The sequence below is a fragment of the Panthera leo genome, chromosome E2 (assembly GCF_018350215.1).
Source record: "Panthera leo isolate Ple1 chromosome E2, P.leo_Ple1_pat1.1, whole genome shotgun sequence".
Taxonomy (NCBI): Eukaryota; Metazoa; Chordata; class Mammalia; order Carnivora; family Felidae; genus Panthera; species Panthera leo.
The window spans coordinates 18,672,536-18,691,787 of NC_056693.1; the positions used below are offsets into that span (position 1 = coordinate 18,672,536).

Consider the following 19,252-nt stretch of genomic DNA (forward strand, 5'->3'; position numbering starts at 1 on the left):
GCTGAGAAAGCTCTCCTCTATTTCTACTTTGCTGAGGTTTTTTAAAATAATGAATGAATGCTAGATTTTTGTCATATACTCTTTATGCATCTATTGATATGATCATGCGATTTTTATCCTTTAGTCTGTTGATGTGATGGATGACATTAATTGACTTTCCAATGTCAGACTGCATCCTTGGAATAAATCCCACTTGGCTGAGGTGTAGAACTTCTCATACCTTGTTGGATTTGATTTGCTAATATTTTGTTGATTTTTGTACTTATGTTCATGGGAGATATTGATCTGTAGTTTTTTTCTTGTAATGTCTTTGTCTAACATTGGTATTCGGGCAATGCTGGCCTCATAGAATGAATTAGAAAGTATCCCTTCTGCCTCTATCCTCTGAATGAGATTGTAGAGAAATGATATAACTTCTTAAATATTTGATAGAACTCACCAGTGAAACTACTTGGGGCTGGTACTTTCTGTTTTGGAAGATTATTAAATATTGATTCAAACTCTTTAATAGACATAAAAAGCCTATTCAGTTTGTTTTTTCTTGCGTGAATTTTGGCAGACTGTGTCTTTTAAGGAATCGGTTCATTTCATCTAAGTTATTAAATTTGTGGAATAGAGTTGTTTATAATATTCTTTTATTATCCTTTTAGTATCCATGGAGTCTGTAGTGCTGTGAACTCTTTCATTTCTGATATTAGTAATTTGTGTCTTCTCTCTTTTGAACTAGCCCAGTTAGAAGCTTATTGATTTTGTTGATATTTCAAATAATTAGTTTTTGTTTTGTTGATTTTATCTGTTGATTTCCTGTTTTCAATTTCATTGACTTCTACCCTCTTATTGTTTCTTTTCTTCTTACTTTGGATTTAATTTTCCTTTCTTTCTTCAATTGCTAAAGTTTCTGGTTTAGATGACTGATTTTAGATTTTTCTTCATCCCACAAATTTAGGTAGATTATATTTTCATTTCATTTATTTCAAAATATTTTAAAATTTCTCTTGAAAGTTCCTCTTCGATCCACGCATTGTTTAGAAATGTGTTGTTTAATCTCCACATATTCTGAGATTTTCTAGCTATCTTTTCTAGTTTAATTCCATGGTAGTCTGAAAACATGTTACATGATTTCTATTCTTTTAAGTTTAAATTGTGTTTTATGACTCAGAATGTGGTCTCTTTGGTGAATATTCCACACTTGAGAAGAATGTGTATTCTGCGACTGTTGGATGATGTATTCTATAGATGCTATGTATACCAGAATAAATAACTGATGGTGCTCTTAAGCTCAGTTATGTCCTCATTGATTTTCTGCCCGTTAGATCTGTTCTTTTTTTGTAGAGGGGTGTTGAAGTCTTCAACTATAATAGTGGATTCATCTATTTGTACTTGCAGATGTATCAATTCTATATTGGATTTTCATTTTCGTTCAGTTAAAAGTATTTCTTAATTTGCCTTATTATTCTGTGTCTGAGGCTTCATTAATATGTTGTCTAATTTCCAAATGTTCATGGATTTTCCCAGATCATGTACTTTAATGATTTCTAGTATAATTTCTTTGTGACCAGAGAAATACATTCATGATTTTAATCATTTAAAATTTGTTGAGATTTTAGTTCCTAGAATATGGTGATCTTGGTGAACATCTCTTGGGTACTTGAAAAGAAAGTGTATTCTGTTGTTGGATGGAGCAGTCTAAAAATAAATGTGAATTAGTTCAAGTTAGCTGACTGATTTCTTCAAGGATTCTATATCCATACCGATTATTCATTCAATTGTTCTATCAATTATTGAGAAAACTGCAGAAATTTTTTATTGTAATTGTGGATTAGTCTATGTTTTACTTTAGCTTCTCACTTATTGTTTAAATAATTTAAAGTTTGTTGTTAGGTGTATACACATTTATGATTATCATAATCTCTTAGAAAAGGCCTCTTTATCAGTCTTTTATATACTTACTTTAGTAATATTCTTTGTTGATAAACCTACTTTGTATGATTTCACTATAGGCATAATAGTGTTGTTTGGACTAGTGTTAGTGTAGCGTATCTTTTTCCATCCCCTTACTTTCATTTAACTTTTCATTTTGAGGTCACTGTAGATTCACACACAGTTGTAAGAAACAAAAAGATAACCCATAAGTTTCCCCCTTGGCATCAACTTGCATAACTAAAGTACAATATCAAGACCAGAAAATTGACATGATACAGTTCACCAGGCTAATATTTCAAGTTTACGTACTCGTGTGTGTTTATATCTACACAATTTTGTCAAGTGTAGATTTGTGTGACAGTCAAGACACAAAACTGTTCCATCACAAGGATCCCTTTTATAACCACAGCCACCTTCCTCCCTCCTTAGCTACCTAGTTCTTCTCTGGCAACCACTAATCTGTGATTTTAAAAATATTACATAAATGGAACCACACACTATGTGCCCTATTGATATTGGCTCTTTGCACTTAATTCCCTTGAAAACCATTCAAGTTGTAGCATGTATCAATAGTTTTGTACTTTTTATTGCCAAATAGTATGATGGACCACAGTTTATTTAAGCATTCACCTACTGAATGACATTGGGGCTATTATGAATAAAGTTGCTATAAACATTTGGGCACAAGTTTTTGCATGAACTTAAGTACTCATGATCTGGGGCATACAGTTAAGAGTGCAACCGATATGTGAAATAAGTCAACCAAAGAAAGACAAATACCATATGATCATGCACATTTGGAATTTTTAAAAGCAAAGGAACAAACAAAGAAAAAAAGAGACAAACAAAACAGATACTTCAATACAGAGAACTGGTGGTTGCCAGAGGGGAGGTGGTGAAAAGGATTAAGAGTACACTTAGAGCACTGAGTAATGTACAAAATTGTTGAATCCTTATATTGTAACACCTGATACTAATATAATGCTGTATTTTAATTATACTTCAATTTAAGAAAGAAAATTTAAAAATACAAAAATAATAAAAAATAAAGCAATTTCACTTCTATACGGTACCAAAGAACAACTGGAAATTGACACAAAAAATACTTTTTAAAAGAGCCTCAGACATGAAATATTTGGAGATAAAATGTACAAGAAATATAAACAGAAAACTAGAAAATACTTCTGAGAAAAATTAAATATCTAAATAAAGGGAAATATGTTTTTATGGACTGAAACACTCACTATTGTTAATGTGTTAATTATCTTCAAATTAATCTAAAGCAATCCCAGTCAAAATCCTAGTATGTTTTCATTAGAAGTTGACAAGGGGGTCTAAAACCATATGGAAATGCAAGAGTTAGGATAGCCAACACAAATTGGAAAAGAAAAACAGAGTTAGAAGACTATATTATCCAATTTCAAGACATATTATAAAATCATATTAGGACTTTAAGATACTTGCCAAAGTACAGATAAAGAGATGAATGAAACAGAATAGAAAATCCAAAAATAACGTCACATAAGAGCAACTGATTTTTTAAGAGGTGCAAAGCCAATTCAGTGAGAAAAGATACTCTTCAACTAATTTAGATGGTGCAATCGGATGTCCTTTTTTTAAGAGAACTTTCACCCCCATGTCTCACACAATAAAGGAGAATTAACTGAAAATGAATTATAAATCTAACTATAGATCCTCCTTTACATTAGAGGTCTTTTTCCTCTTGAGTTATACAGATTTCTTTTATATAACTGAAAAAATGGGTTCAATAAAAGAAAAAAAAAAAAGACAAATCTGACTTCACTAACATTAAAGACTTCTGCCATAGGAAAGACACTGTTAAGAGATGAAAAGAGAAGCCACACACTGGATGCCTATATAGGCAAACCACATATCTAATGGGTTTCCCATATCCAGAATTTATTAAGAATTCTTAAAACTCAATAAAATGACAAAACAAATGTTTTAAAATGAGGAAAAGATTTTAACAGACAATTCACTGAAGAAAATAGGAGAAAGTCATTAATTGTATGTAAAATTTCTAAAAACACTAGTTGCTAAGGGAATACAAATTAGAGTCACAATGAGATATCACTACACACATCTGGGAATGGCTGAAATTAAAAAGATTGACCTACCAAGTGTCGAAGAAGCTCTAGAGAAGCTAGAACTCTCATCAGTTGCTGATGGGAATGTAAAATGGTAAAACCACTTTGGGACAGTTTTGTCAGTTCACAGAATGACAAACACTCACCAATCCCTTGATTCAGGCATTGTACCACTAAGTATTAACCCCCCAAAAAGACTGGTTCATGAATGTTCATAACAGCTTTATAATAACCTCAAACTTGAATCAATCCAAAGGTTCATTAACAGATGAACAGAATAAGAAATTAGGGTATGTTCATACAAGAAAACACTACTCAGTAATAAAAAGAATGAAGTACTCAAACATATGACTTGAATGAATTCCAAATAATTGAACAAAATGAAAAGAAATAACAAACAAAAAAGAATAAATATTTTATAATTCCATTTATATAACATTCTAGAAAAGGCAAACAAGTCTAGAATGAAAGACAGTTAATCTCTGATCATGGGGATAAGGAGCCAGGAAGGAAGACAGGGACTATAAAGGGTCATGAGGTAACTTTGAGGGTGAGCTATATATTCATTATCATTATTATGGTGGTTTCACAGGTATACACATATGTTAAAATATCACATTTTAGGTCCAGGCTCATACAGGCACCCGTAGCAGGTGGTCCACACACTACTGCATCGTGAGACTCTGGGAAGATTGATGTCATCAAGATGGCTGGGTAGGAGCTACAAGCCTTCATCCTCCCACAGACAAACAACAATTAAGAAAACTATCCACGACTAAAAATAGTTTGGAGAGGACTCGAGAGTTCAATTAAGAACCTACAGGGGCACCTGGGGGGCTCAGTTGGTTAAGCGTCTGACTCTTGATTTCAGCTCAGGTCATGATCTCATGGTTTCATGGGTTCAAGCCCCACATCCCTCTCCTCTCTCTACCCCTCTCTCTCTACCCCTCTCTCTCCCTCTCTCTCTCTACCCCTCCCCTGCTCACGCAGAAGAGAGAAGGGGCAGAGACCTTTCATCAGTATCAACCACATGGTGGGTGCCATCATTGACCCTCAGAGCCTGCTCTGCAAGGAGCCTGGCAGCCCTTGCCATTGAGAACTTAAACATCCCCCACATCAGCCACACCTGCAGCTTTTACGGCAGAGAACCTTGCATTAATCAGCACAGACCCATACTCCGTTCCAGAGAGGACACCAGCAGTTTTTGCCACAGCCGTGCCACCCTGGAACCCTCGGGGAGGGCATCGCTGCTGCAGGTCCTTCCCTCAGAGGGAGCTGCTATTACGCTACCCCAGGACCAGGGCTGCCAGCCCCCCCCCCCCACCCGCTGCCTGCATATGCCCTGGATCCCAGAGTCTGCTGCTCTGCGTGTGCCGACACTTCAGACCTCAGATGCGTAGCTTCTCCACGTGTGCCCACATCTCGGGCATGAGAGCCACTGCTGCTTCAGACCGTCCAACGCCCAAAGCCACTGTTGCTCCACTGGTACATGGGCTCCAGTCCCCGGCTCTGTGGCTGCTCTGCACATGCCCGTGCCTCAGACACCGGAACCACTGCATCCGTAGGCTAGCCAGTTCCCAAGACCCCAGAGACATTGTTGCTCTGTGAGCACCCAACCCCAGACTCCAGGTCCATGGCTGTTCCATGGCACGTATGCCCGGGACACCAGTGCTACCACAACCGCAAGGGTGCCCGAAAGCCACACCTGCTACCAAGAGGGATCCCCCTGGCCACAACATGGGCTATGAGAGGAAAAGAGATGAGGTGGTCCTCAGCACTTTTGCCACCAAAGATCCCAGTGGTCTTCGTCGGCCCCGTGGACACCTTACAACACTGGCTGTCGAGGACTGCTGCAGTCCTCACTGTCACTGCCTCAACGGAAAGAGCTGCGTGGAGACTATGCAGCTGGGCCTTCCCCAGAGCTGGAACCGCCACACCCCACCCAGCTGGTGCCCTTGCACTCACCTACCAGGGAAGGTCTTTCCCCATGCACACCAGTCCGTAAAGTCTGGAAGGGGTGACTTTCAACCAAATCTACAGATGCTAATGCAGGCTACAGGAAACACGCACTTCAAACGAGACACAGTAATTTCCGATAAGTGACCAGGAGGAAAAATGGAGATTTATGAACTGCTGAACAATGAATTCAAAATAATTTTAAGGAAGCTCAGCAATCTATAAGAGAACACAGAAAATTCAATAAATTCCAGAGAATGATACAGGAGCAAACTGCGAAGTTCAACAGACACACTGAAATAATAATAATAAAACAAACAGAAATTCTGGAGCTGAAGAATACAATGAATGAAATGAAAATGGCAATAGAGGTTATCAACAACAGACTTGATCAACCAGAAGAAAGAATCTGTGAACTCAAAAACAGGTCATTTGAAATTCCCCTATCAGAAAGAAAAAAGAATGAAAAAGAGTGAAGAAGGCCTCTGTGCATTATGGGACACCAACAAATAAACAGTATTTGCATTATGGGAATCACAGAAAAAAAGACAGAGAGGGAGGCAAAAAGCTTATTTAACACATAATGGCTAAAAACCTCTCAGGGAGGAGATATGGATGTTCAGGTACAGGAAGCTCAAAGGTCCCCCTATAGATTAAACTCAAAGAAAACTTCACCAAGCCATATTATAATAAAACCGTCATAAGTCAAAAACAGAATTCTGAAGGCAGCAAAAGGAAAAGGTCATCTCATCCAAAGGAACCCACATAAACCTACATCCCTATTTCTCAAAAGAAACCTTGCAGGAAAGAGTAGGATGATATATTCAAAGTGCTGGGGGAACATGTGATAACCAATATTTATACTTTACCCAGCACAGCTGTCCTTCAGAATGAGGAAGAGATAAAGATTTTCCCAGAAACACAAAGCTGAGTGAATCCATGACGGCTAGGCCTACTCTACAAGAAACACCAAAGGGAGTTCTTCAAGCTGAAATGAACAGACGCTAATTAGTAGCATGAAACCATATAAAAGTATCAAATTACTGGTAAAGGTAAATATGTAGTCAAATTCAGAATACTCTAATACTGTAATAGTGATGTATAAATCACTTAACTCTAGTACAAGGGTTAAAAGAAAAAAAGTATTTAAGATAATCATAGCTACGTAACTTAGTTAATGGATATACAACATAAAAAGATGCAAACTGTGCCGTCAAAAAATTAAATGTTAGGGGATGGAAGTAAAAGAGCAGAAACGAAGAATGAAAGAGCCTGGCCAAGGACGCCGGGGTGAGCGTGAAAGACTTACCCAGTGAGGCCACAAGTGCAAAGTTCTCTAGCACCAGAGCACGGTACAGGAGTCTCTGAGCCCTGTCAAGGGGCTCCCGCTCCTCCTGAGACCAGTCCACGGCCACATGCTCCAAGGTCACAACAGCCCACCATGGTGGGGAGAGCAGTGGCCCTGAGCCACCGCTCACTGGGACCCTCCGTCTACCCCCCAGACATCCACTCCATGCACATCCCCTCACAGGATCGACAAGGCCCGGATGCTCCTGGTGCTAGCTCTCTCCTCCTTCTTACTGATTCCTGTGTCACCCCATATCATTCCCACACAGGCATGATGGCAAATAAATAAATGTCATTCAAGCACTAGGCATGGCATGAAAGGCTCCACCTCCTCTGCTGCCAGCACATTCCCCAGGGGTTCCCAGATCATGCCTCTGAGACACAAGCAAACACGGGTTCAGCTTTCTCCCTTAAGCTGCTAGGAGTGAGGCCCTGGGACCCTCAGTTCTCCCTCTCTCCACTGACTCATCACTCCATGGACCATATTGCCCTCCCATCCATCACCCCCATGGTCACGCCCACCTCCTCCACCCCAGCCCCCATCCAGGGTATGTCCCTGGCCTCCCCATGTTCCACTCTTCCCTTGGCACCCAAAGAGCACTTGGCAAATACAATGAAGATCCATCCTGCGCTGGTCCCCGGGTGGCCCACACTGGCAGGGGAAGCCCCCAGCCCTGCTTTAAAGGCCTCTGCACCACATCCTTTCCTGCTTCGGCCTCACCCACCTGGAACCACATTCAGGGGTCCACACCTTAAGGCCCTTCTGCTGCTGTGCTGCACACACTGTCCCCTCACTAGTCTCGGCCTCCCTCTTTCCAGTCAAGCCTCACCCAGCACTCCCACCACTGTCCCCTGGCCTTGTGTGTTCCTGAGCTCGTCTACCAGCCTGTGTAAACCTCTCCAGGCCCCACAAGGTCACCACAAAAGCCTGGCCAGCCCGCAGAGGGCTGAGGAAGCACTGGCCTTGGCCTCACTGTCATCTCACTCCCGTTACTGTTGTGCTTCCACATCCATCCCATGTGCACTCCTCTGTGGAAGCCTCAAACCCTCACAAGCCCCACCTCCTCCCCCACGGCCACCACCCTCCTTCAGCTGTCTTTGTGATGCTCACCAACACCACTCAGGTGCCCAAGGCACAGATCCAGTCCTCTGGCCTTGTCCTCCCCTTCTCTGCCCCTCAGTCACCATGACCTGAAGATGTCCCTTCCCAAATGTGACTCACAGCTCTACCCTGGTCCCCATATAGGACATCACCTCGTGGTGTCTGGAACTTGAGCCCTTACCCTCAAATCCAGACATGTGCATCTTGCCGTCCATTCAATGCCTCCACTCAGAAGTCTCCGGAACTTCTCACACTCAACAGGTTTGAACCAAACTCCTGATATTCCCTCTGAAAGTTATTCATACTGTTGGGAAAATGAATAAAGTTTTATACCATAAGATGGCGACGGGACTAAAACAAGCTCTGGTCTCTAGCTTAGAGACCCCTCTTCCCGGTTCTTCTTGCCCTGTTTGCTGCGCGGGGAAAACCCGCCACAGATATGGAAGCTGACAACTATAAATTGCCCTTCCACCCTTCATCCGGGATTCAGATCTTTGGAGAAACGGTCTCCTCTGAGCCCGCCCGCCGATGTTAAATAAATCTCCAATCCACCAAGATCTCCGAGTGCCGCTTGGTTTTTCCACCAGCTTTCCAGCCTGGTTCCATAACACTACAAATGACTTCTCCATCTCAATAGAGGGTAATTCTTTTCTTCCAGTTGCAAAAGCCACAACCCTTGGAATTATCTCCAGCTCCTCTCTTTCTCTTTAATCATCCATATCACAAAGTAGTCAGACCTAATTTACAAACCAACCCAGAAGCCATACGTTTTTTCCCCTGCCTCCACAACCAACATCCTGATCCAGTCATTACCAATACTTATCTGGACTATTCAGTACCTTCCTCCCCCACCCCTACTCTCTGTTCTCCAGTCTGCAGCCAGAGGAAATCTGTTAAGACCTGATTCAAATGACCTCCCTTCTCTACTCTGAATGTTCTAACATTCCTAACATCCTCAGAATAGAGGCATAGTTCCTGAGACTGCCATTCTAGACCTGATTCCTACATTTTTGCTCCTTGGTCCCACCAGACGTATTGGAGACGTGCAGTTCCCTGAATCCTGCCAACTCAGTTTCACCTCCAAGTATCTGCAAATGCTGATCCCTGTGTCTATAACACCCCTAAATAGCATTCTCTTGGTTGTCAGAAATGGAAACCCCTTCATATAATGCCTGGTGTGGGTTCAGGACCTTGAATCTCAAGGAATCCAGGGGCCCCAGTCCCAATAGCCATGAGGGTGGCAGGTACAGCATTCCAGGACACCCCAGAGACTATATGGGTAAAGATGGGGTGGGTGAGGGACTGAGATACCCCCCACTCACCTGTGCATGATCCACAAACATTTCTGCAGCCATGGGTCCCTGTGAGAAGAATAAGACTGTGAGTGATACGTATCCATGGTAGGGTCTCAAGGGTTCATCCAAACCTTCATCACTGCCCTGAATCAAGGTGACCTCCATTTGAATGTCTAATTTAGAAGCCTCAGTCATTAGCTTGACCTCATCAGCTGTGTGATTTGGGACAATTCAACCTCTCCTTGCTTCAGTGTCTTCTTCTGTAAAATGGGGATAGTTAAGGGAACCATCCTCATAGGGCTGCTGTTGGGATCAAACACATTAGTCCATATTAAGTGCTGAGTGTGTGCTATGACTATCATATTTGTCATTGTTCTCAATGCAAATTAAGTGATGGATTTTGAAATTCTGAATGTTTCGGGTATTTTATTCATTTAAGAAAATATGACATTTAACACTTTTGATTTTAGTATATTAGTGCACTGCTTAGCTGCGTATTAAGGGTAAACCAAGTATTAATTGCTTTTAAAATTTTACCTTGCTCAGGGCACCAGGGTGGCTCCATCGGTTAGGCATCTGACTTCGTCATGATCTCACGGTTTGTGAGTTTGAGCCCTGTATCGGGCTCTGTGCTGACAGCTTGGAGCCTGGAGCCTGCTTCAGATTCTGACTCCCTTTCTCTCTGCTCCTCCCCTGCTCACGCTGTCTCCTTCTCAAAAATAAAGGTTAAAAAAAATTTTTTTTTAATTTACCTTGCTAAATCCATTTTAAATTTTAATTGACTACCTATAGGAACACATTTAGAGAAACAGTGATTGCTTAATTTTAAAACAAATGGTGTCCCCCTAAGCTGAAAATAGGGGGTAGGGAGGATAGGCCTTGGGAGGTGGGCAGATGATAGTCCTCTTTCCTTAGGGTCTACCTTGTATCATTTCTACCCCCTTACCAAGACAGCCTTAGCATTTCCTCAGCTTGACTAAGTGTTAATCAGGTTTCTTCCTGACTATAGGCTCCTAAACTCCCTTTTCTTAGAGCATTTACTTTAGGAATCTTGCAATTGTAAATTCTTTCTCCATTTTTTCCCCCCAAATATATGTAAATCTTCTCCTGGCCCAGTTTTCAACCCAGGAAATGACTTTCTCAAGGACTTGGGAACCATCTCTTTGCCATGTGAACACCAAAAGACACAGCAGCCCTATCTCTCAGTCTCCGTGGGCCAGGAGAAGTCTAACTTCTATAAATACCAATTAGAAAACACATACGTCTTAATCACAGAGAAAAGGACGTGCGATCTCAGGAGTAACTCCCTATGCCCCGCAGATCCCACTGATCAACCTCCCCATCTGACGTCCTCCAGCACTTTTCCAATGGCTCACTCCAGCACTTAAAAGCCCTCCTGCCTTTCATTTCATTGGAGTTGAATTCAGTCCCTCTCTCCTACTGCAATAGCCTTGAATTGTCTTCCTTGCTTGTTTCAACTTTGCCCAGGGGGGAGTTTTACTCTGACAGTCCTCTGGCTACCCCTCTGGTCCAGCCTCATGGTAGTGCTCCCAGACTCTTACAGGAACTTTCTCAAACTTTCCCCACTTCCTCTCATCATCCCTCCCCAAAGTCCCTTGCACACTTAGCGGCCTTTGGGAACCTTTTAAAATCCTATCTCACATCAGGTCTCTCGATTCAAAACTCTCCATGGCCCTCGGAATGAAAGCCTAACTGCTCAGGCTGCCACACCACTCACTATCTGTTTCCTGTATACAGGAAACAGGCTGCAGGTTTCCCCGAACACTCCACTCAGTAGCACTTACAAGCCTCTGCACGTGACAGTCCCTCTGCCTGTAACACTATTCAACTCCTTATCACACCGAAAGTCAAAAATGGGCATCCCGGCCAGGAAGGCGCCACAGTCCCGAACAAAGGGCGTGACTGAAAGCGAACTGCATAGGGACTCATCCGGGTCTTTGGGATTCAGAGATGGGATTCCCACTGATGTGGGTGTGAGGGATACAGTACCAACTTGCACTGGCTCCATCAGGGCACACAGGACCCTCAAGGCAAAGCCGGGAGTTGCCAGGAACCAGGCCACAGTGCTGCAGCCTCAGCCAAACACACAGTATCACCCCAGGCGGCACTCTCACCAAGTCTCGGCACCGCCTCTGTCGGTGGGAACACATTTACTTTCATGCCTCCCGCTCACTTTATCTTGGGCTCCAACAATTATTTAAGAATCGGATCAAACGGCCAGGCTCAAGAGTGATAAAAAGAACCACTGCCAAGAGAAGCCGGAAGTCCCGTCTGGGCGATTCCCTCCTCTCAGAAAGGCGTCTGTCCAGGGCCTTCATTGGCCCAGCGCTTGCAGATGCACGACGCAGGGGCATCTGGGTAATGTAGTTCCCAGGAGCCTCGGACCTTAGTGAGACGCGCTCCCTGCATGCGTGGGGCACGAACCTAGGAAGGGGTAGAAGCTGAGAAATGGTGCCTCCCCCCCCCCCCCCCCCCCCCGCCCCGCCAAGCTCTGAGAACTGGAGGGAATTTCGCTCTTCTTAAAGAGACGCCCTCCGATTTCCATGAAGTGTAGTATGCAACTGATCATGGATGTTTAGAGACCTGATTTTGGATGTCCTCCAAAGCTGGAAAATATCCCAATGCCAGTCTGATACAAAATGTGTTCCCTATTAGGTGGGAGCTAATAGATGCTATTTTGATTCTTTACAAATATATGTGGACTGAAGCTTTAGAGTTCACTTTGTGAGCCTCAGTTTATTTCCTCAAGGTGGAGAGAGGAAAACACTCCAGACAAGGCTATGAGGGGCATCTTTCAGGAGAAATTTTAGGTGAACAAGAGAAAGAGCGGACCTATGCCGGCCGACTCCATCTTGTTCTGTGTCCTCCACCTTGAGTGACTATGTCCCGGACATGGCCCCTTTTCCAGGAAAATCGCAGAAACCTCAGACCACGCCTCCTCCCCTTGAGTAACCTCCCGCTCACCCTTTCAAACTTCCCGATCAAAACGTGCCCAGCGACCTGCGTAACAGGACTCCGACTCTTCCCCAGCCAATCCGCCAAGGCCACGACCCTTCCCCAGCCAATCGGCTGAGGCCACAGCCATTACCTCACCAACTGCCCCTAGACCCCTATAAAACCTTTGTGCTTTTGAAACTCGCTCTCTCTCCCCGGCATCTCACCGCTGGGTCGGTGCAGGTAGGGGATTGAGCTCGAGCTAGCTCGAATAAAGGCTCTTTGCTTTTGCATCGGACTCGGCTCCCTGGTGGTCTTTGGGGTCACAAATTCTGGGCATAACATTTGGGGGCTCGGCCCAGGATCCCCAAGACCCTCAAGGGACCCCCGACCCGGAGAGCCTGACTGGCCACGGTTAGTGTCTGTTCCGTCTTTTCTGTGTGAGCTCATTTCTGAAATTCTGGTAGTGCCCGACGCGGTCTAAGTGGATGCACTGGAGGACCACGGGCCAGGAGTTTCGGAAGACGTTCCAATCCTCCCTTTTGGAGAGACGTGGAATCCCCTCATCGGTTTTGGAGGGACGTGGAATCCCCTCATCAGTCTTGGCGGGACGTGGAATCCCCTCAAAGGTCTGAGACGAGGCAGGTCGCTCCCGCCGGTCAGCGCGAGGCCGTCGTCTAGCTTTCAGTTTTGCTTCTATGGAGTTGGAAGACTTTCTAGGGGCCCTCTGTTTGTCTGTTTCTGTGTTTCTCTGTTTTGTTCTGTGGACTTACTGGATGGACATTATGGGGCAGACTCAGACTACTCCTCTAAGTATTATGATTCATCACTTTAAGGAAGAATTAATTGTTCCTCCCCCGTATAACCCCCCTAGGATGCCGGAAGAACACCATCCTCCCCCTCCGGGGGAGGCAGACGCCGTTCCGAGAGCGGGAGGCGGAAACGCTCCAGTGGGAAGCCCGCCCTTTACCAGACAAAGGGCTCAGAGGGAGCAATCCGCCTCCGCTGCCAACTCCACTATTCCGCCCCTGCGAGCCACCGGACCCCCAGACGCGGAGGGGAATCAGCCCCATCACTATTGGCCTTTCGCCACTAGTGACCTCTACAATTGGAAAGCTCAGAATCCTAAGTTTTCCGAGAAACCGGCAGGGCTTATTGATTTATTAGACTCTGTTCTTTTTACTCAACAGCCCACGTGGGACAATTGCCAGCAGCTTTTGCAGGTCCTGTTCACGACTGAAGAAAGAGAAAGAATCCTCAATGAGGCCCGAAAACTAGTTCCGGGCGCAGACGGGAATCCCACCACCAACCAGGCTCAGATAGATGCCTCCTTCCCCTTAACTCGGCCCCAGTGGGATTTCAACACGGCAGAAGGTAAGGAGAGGCTCCGGGTCTACCGCCAGACTCTAATGGGGGGTCTCCGAATGGCTGCTAGAAAGCCAACCAATTTGGCCAAAGTAGGAAATGTGCAACAGGGAAAAGATGAATCTCCGGCTGCCTTTTTAGAACGGATCATGGAGGCATTCCGTACCTATACCCCCATGGATCCAGAGGCTCCGGAAAGCAAGGCAGCTGTTATCATGGCCTTTGTAAACCAATCGGCCATAGACATTAGGAAAAAATTACAGAAAATAGATAGACTAGGAGAAAAAAGTCTGCAGGACTTACTGGTGGTAGCCGAAAAGGTATATAATAACCGGGAGTCTCCTGAGGACAAGCAGGCTCGTGCCATGGCGGCTGCCAGCAGTAAGCAGACCCGAGACCTGGCCAGAATACTACTAGCTCTCACTGCTGACTCCCCCGAGGAACGAGACCGCCGTCTCCGGCAGCTGGCAAACGACGCAAGAAAAGGTAAAGGAACCACCACGGGGGGGAAGCAGAAGCTGCAGAAAGATCAGTGCGCATACTGTAAGGAGATAGGGCATTGGGCCCGAGATTGTCCGAAAAAGGCCGGCAGGAAGGGAAGCAAGACTGATCGAGTAAAAGTCCTAGAGCTAGATGAACTGAGTGATTAGGGGAGTCGGGGTTCGGACCCTCTCCCCGAACCCAGGGTAACTCTTAAAGTGGAGGGGACCCCTGTTGACTTCCTCATCGACACTGGAGCACGACATTTGGTCCTCGGCACCCCACAAGGAAAACTAGCTAGCAAGAAGTCCTGGGTAGAAGGGGCAACTGGTATGAGCCAGTATTCATGGACTACCCGAAGAACGGTAGATTTGGGGACGGGCCGGGTATCCCACTCCTTTATGGTAATACCAGAATGCCCCTACCCGCTGTTAGGATGGGACTTACTGACCAAGATTGGAGCTCAGATAACTTTCAGACAAGGGGGGCCTCAGGTCACCGATGGCAAGGGCCACCCCATCCAGGTCCTGACCATGAAACTGGAGGATGAATACCGCCTCCACCAGGAGGCGCTCCCGAGAGAGGATAATATAGACAGATGGCTACAAGAATTCCCCTTGGTTTGGGCAGAGACGGGGGTGGGGGTGTGGATAGGACTAGCCACTCCCAGGACCCCGGTCTTGGTAGAGCTCAAGCCAGGAGAAAGTGCGGTAAGGATCAAACAATACCCCATGTCTCAGGAGGCCTGGAAGGGGATCCAGCCACACATCCAGAGACTATGAAGCCTAGGGGTACTAGTTCCTTGCCAGTCTCCGTGGTACACCCCCCTACTGCCGGTCAAAAAGCCTCACACAAATGACTACCGACCGGTACAAGACCTCCGGGAAGTAAATAAGAGGGTCGCGGACACACACCCAACTGTTCCCAATCCATATACTCTCGAGCTCCTTGGCGCCCTCCAAGGTCTGGTATACTGTACTAGATTTAAAGGACGCCTTCTTCAGTCTGCCGCTGGCACCCCAGAGCCAACCCCTGTTCGCCTTCGAGTGGCATGATCCAGAGGAGGGCTACAGTGGGCAACTCACCTGGACACAGCTACCTCAGGGATTCAAAAATTCGCCCACCATCTTTGACGAGGCACTACACGAGGACCTGGGTGAGTACAGAAGGGAGCACCCTGGCCTCACCCTCCTGCAGTACGTTGATGGCATCCTGATTGCTGCCGGCTCGGCCAAAGACTGTGAGCGAGGGACCCAGGACGTGCTGACTACCCTGGGAGCCTTAGGGTACCGGGCATCCGCGAAGAAGGCTCAGATATGCAGGGAGAGGGTAAGTTACCTGGGATATATCCTGGAGGGCGGACAGCGGTGGTTATCAGATGCCAGAAAAGAAACTGTCCTAAAGATCCCTACTCCCACCTCCCGAAGAGAAGTGAGGGAATTCTTAGGATCAGCCGGCTACTGCTGCCTCTGGGTTCCAGGTTTTGCTGAGATCGCCAGGCCCCTATATGAAGCTACCAAAGAGGGGAAAACATTTAAATGGGCTAAAAAAGAAGAAACTGCCTTTAATCAGTTAAAAAAGGCCCTCCTAAGTGCCCCAGCCCTGGGCCTACCAGACATTACAAAGCCCTTCCACCTCTTTGTAGACGAACATAAGGGAATAGCAAAAGGGGTTCTAACTCAAGCCTTGGGCCCTTGGAACTGCCCGGTGGCCTACCTGTCCAAGAAACTAGACTCAGTGGCTGGCAGCTGGCCGCCATGCCTAAGAATTATTGCGGCGACAGCACTCCTAGTCAAGGACGCAGACAAACTGACCCTAGGACAGGAGATCTGGATCACGACCCCACACGCCATTGAAGGGGTCCTGAAACAGCCTCCTGATAGATGGATGAGCAACACACGTGTGACTCATTACCAGAGCCTCCTACTCAACCCTCCACGAGTGCGGTTCCACCCCAGTGCAGCCCTCAATCCTGCAACCCTGCTGCCTGACCCTGACCTAGGTGCTCCACTACATGACTGTGCAGGAATCCTGAAACAAGTACATGGATTCCAGACGGACCTGACCGAACAGCCCCTCCCGGATGCCGAGGCTACTTGGTTCACTGATGGCAGCAGCTTTGTGCGGGACGGACACAGGTATGCGGGTACAGAGGTGGGCAACAAAACGGACACCGTATGAGCGGAGGCTCTACCCCCCGGAACATCAGCCCAGCGAGCAGAGCTCATCGCCCTTACCAAGGCGCTAATGTTGGGAGCTAGAAAACGGCTTAACAACTACCGGACTTGGGAGACCCAGTTTTACCAGACCAGCCCAAATACTCCCAGGAGGAGTTACAGAGGATCAAGAAACTCCCCATGGCCCAGGAGATAAAGGGATGGTGGTATACACCTAACAAGGAGCTCGTGCTGCCAGACCGGCTCGGGGTCTCAATATTAGAGCGCATGCATCGGTCTACTCACATGGGGCCCCGAAAATTAAAAGACTTAATCCGACATGCCGGAATCAAGATTCACCAACAGGACACCAAAATAGAACACATCGTATCTGCCTGCAAGACCTGCCAACTCACCAATACAAGAGCCACATCAAATAAAAAAGGAACCAGGCTCAGAGGCACCAGACTGGGAGCCCAATGGGAACTCGACTTCACTGAAGTCAAACCAGGAAAGTATGGTTATAAATATCTTTTAGTATTTACAGACACCTTCTCTGGCTGGGTGGAGGCATACCCAACCAAGCATGAAACGGCTCAGACGGTGGCTAAGGAGCTACTAGAAGACATCTTACCCAGGTATGGTTTTCCTGCCACGATAGGATCAGACAATGGACCAGCTTTTATCTCATAGGTAACGCAGGCAGTAGCCAAGGCGGTGGGGGCAAACTGGAAATTACATTGTGCTTATAGGCCCCAGAGCTCAGGACAGGTAGAAAGAATGAATAGAACCCTAAAAGAGACCCTTACCAAATTAGCCATAGAGACTGGCGGGGACTGGGTGACTCTCCTACCATATGCCCTTTACCGGGTTAGGAACACTCCTTACACCTTGGGTTTTACTCCCTACGAGATCATGTTTGGCAGGCCACCCCCTATTCCCAACCTTTGAGCTGAACTTTTGCTGAGTTTAAAGATCAAGAACTTTTTCTTTCCTTGAGAGGGCTCCAGAAGGCGCACGAGGACATTTGGCCACGCCTCCGTGCCATCTACGAGGCTGGCCAGACCCCGACACCTCATCAGTACAGGCCGGAAGATTGGGTTTACGTCAAGAGACACCACCAAGAGACCCTTGAGCCACGCTGGAAGGGACCCTACATCGTGGTGGTGACAACCCCCACCGCTCTCAAAGTAGATGGCATCGTGACCTGGGTCCATCACACCCATGTTCGGCCAGCGGACCCCTCCTCGATCCGGAAGGACTTTGACACGCGATGGGCCATCAGTCGGGACCAACACAACCCGCTCAAGCTCAAGCTACAGTGCATTCGACCCACCTAATATTGGTAACTCTGTTAGCTCTGCTTGTCACTGCTCATGCTGCCGGGAGTCCCCATGCCCCCCAAGATATCACCTGGCAGATCATAGACACCAGCTCGGAGACAATACTTAATCAGACCTCCCAGAGCCACCCCAGGGACACTTGGTTCCCAGAACTTTGCGTAGACCTCCAAACTGTTCCCCTTGTCACCATACACTCCCAGATTACAAAATAGAAATGCAGCTGGTCCCATGATTGGGTCCGCAAGCTACATGACAAGGGGGGAATGAAAGAGCGGACCTATGCTGACCGACTCCATCTTGTTCTGTGTCCTCCACCTTGAATGACTATGTCCCGACATGGCCCCTTTTCCGGGAAAATCGCAGAAACCTCAGACCACGCCTCCTCCCCTTGAGTAACCTCCCACTCACCCTTTCAAACTTCCTGATCAAAACGCGCCCAGCGACCTGGGTAACAGGACTCCCACCCTTCCCCAGCCCTGAGGCCACAGCCATTACCTCACCAACTGCCCCTAGACCCCTATAAAACCTTTGTGCTTTTGAAACTCGATCTCTCTCCCCGGCATTTCACCGCTGCGTTGGTGCAGGTAGGGGATTGAGCTCGAGCTCGAATAAAGGCTCTTTGCTTTTGCATCGGACTCGGCTCCCTGGCGGTCTTTGGGGATCACGAATTCTGGGCATAACACAAGGGTTGTGCTGGGCCACTGGTTCAAACAGAACACTTCCCAGTCTATTTCCAATCCAGGAGCAACACTGTCTTATCCTGATAATATTTCTTAATTCATAAGCTTACGTATGTTAAAAACAAAGACAAACAAGGGAGGGAGGCAAACCATAAGAGACTCTTAAATACAGAGAACAAACTGAGGGTTGATGGGGAGTGGGGGAGAGGGGAAAGTGGGTGATGGGCATTGAGGAGGAGGGCACTTGTTGGGATGAGCACTGGGTGTTGTATGTAAGCCAATTTGACAATAAATTTTAAAAGACAAGCAAACAAAAACAAAACACCAAACCAGAACCAGACTGCTTTAAGTAGTAAAAACAGATTTTCTTTAGGAACTATTGCAATAGGGACACTAGATTTCAGACTCAATGGAACTGAGCTCAATTCTGAATACAAGTCAAAGTCAGGATTTATAGCTGTAATATAATGATTTATAAGAAATATATATTTCAGGGGCACCTGGGTGGCTCAGTTGGTTAAGCATCTGAATTTGGCTCAGGA

At 46.0% G+C, this 19,252-nt stretch overlaps 1 long non-coding RNA gene across 1 annotated transcript; it reads right to left on the reverse strand.

Annotated features, from left to right (window-relative positions):
- Positions 1-810: 810 nt before the first annotated feature.
- On the reverse strand, positions 811-9,856 carry LOC122208290. The gene is made up of 3 exons (XR_006197186.1): positions 9,759-9,856; positions 8,618-8,740; positions 811-1,686 (listed from the first exon to the last, which is right to left on the reverse strand). It is a non-coding gene; the product is annotated as an uncharacterized LOC122208290 (long non-coding RNA).
- Between the last annotated feature and the right edge of the window lie 9,396 nt (positions 9,857-19,252).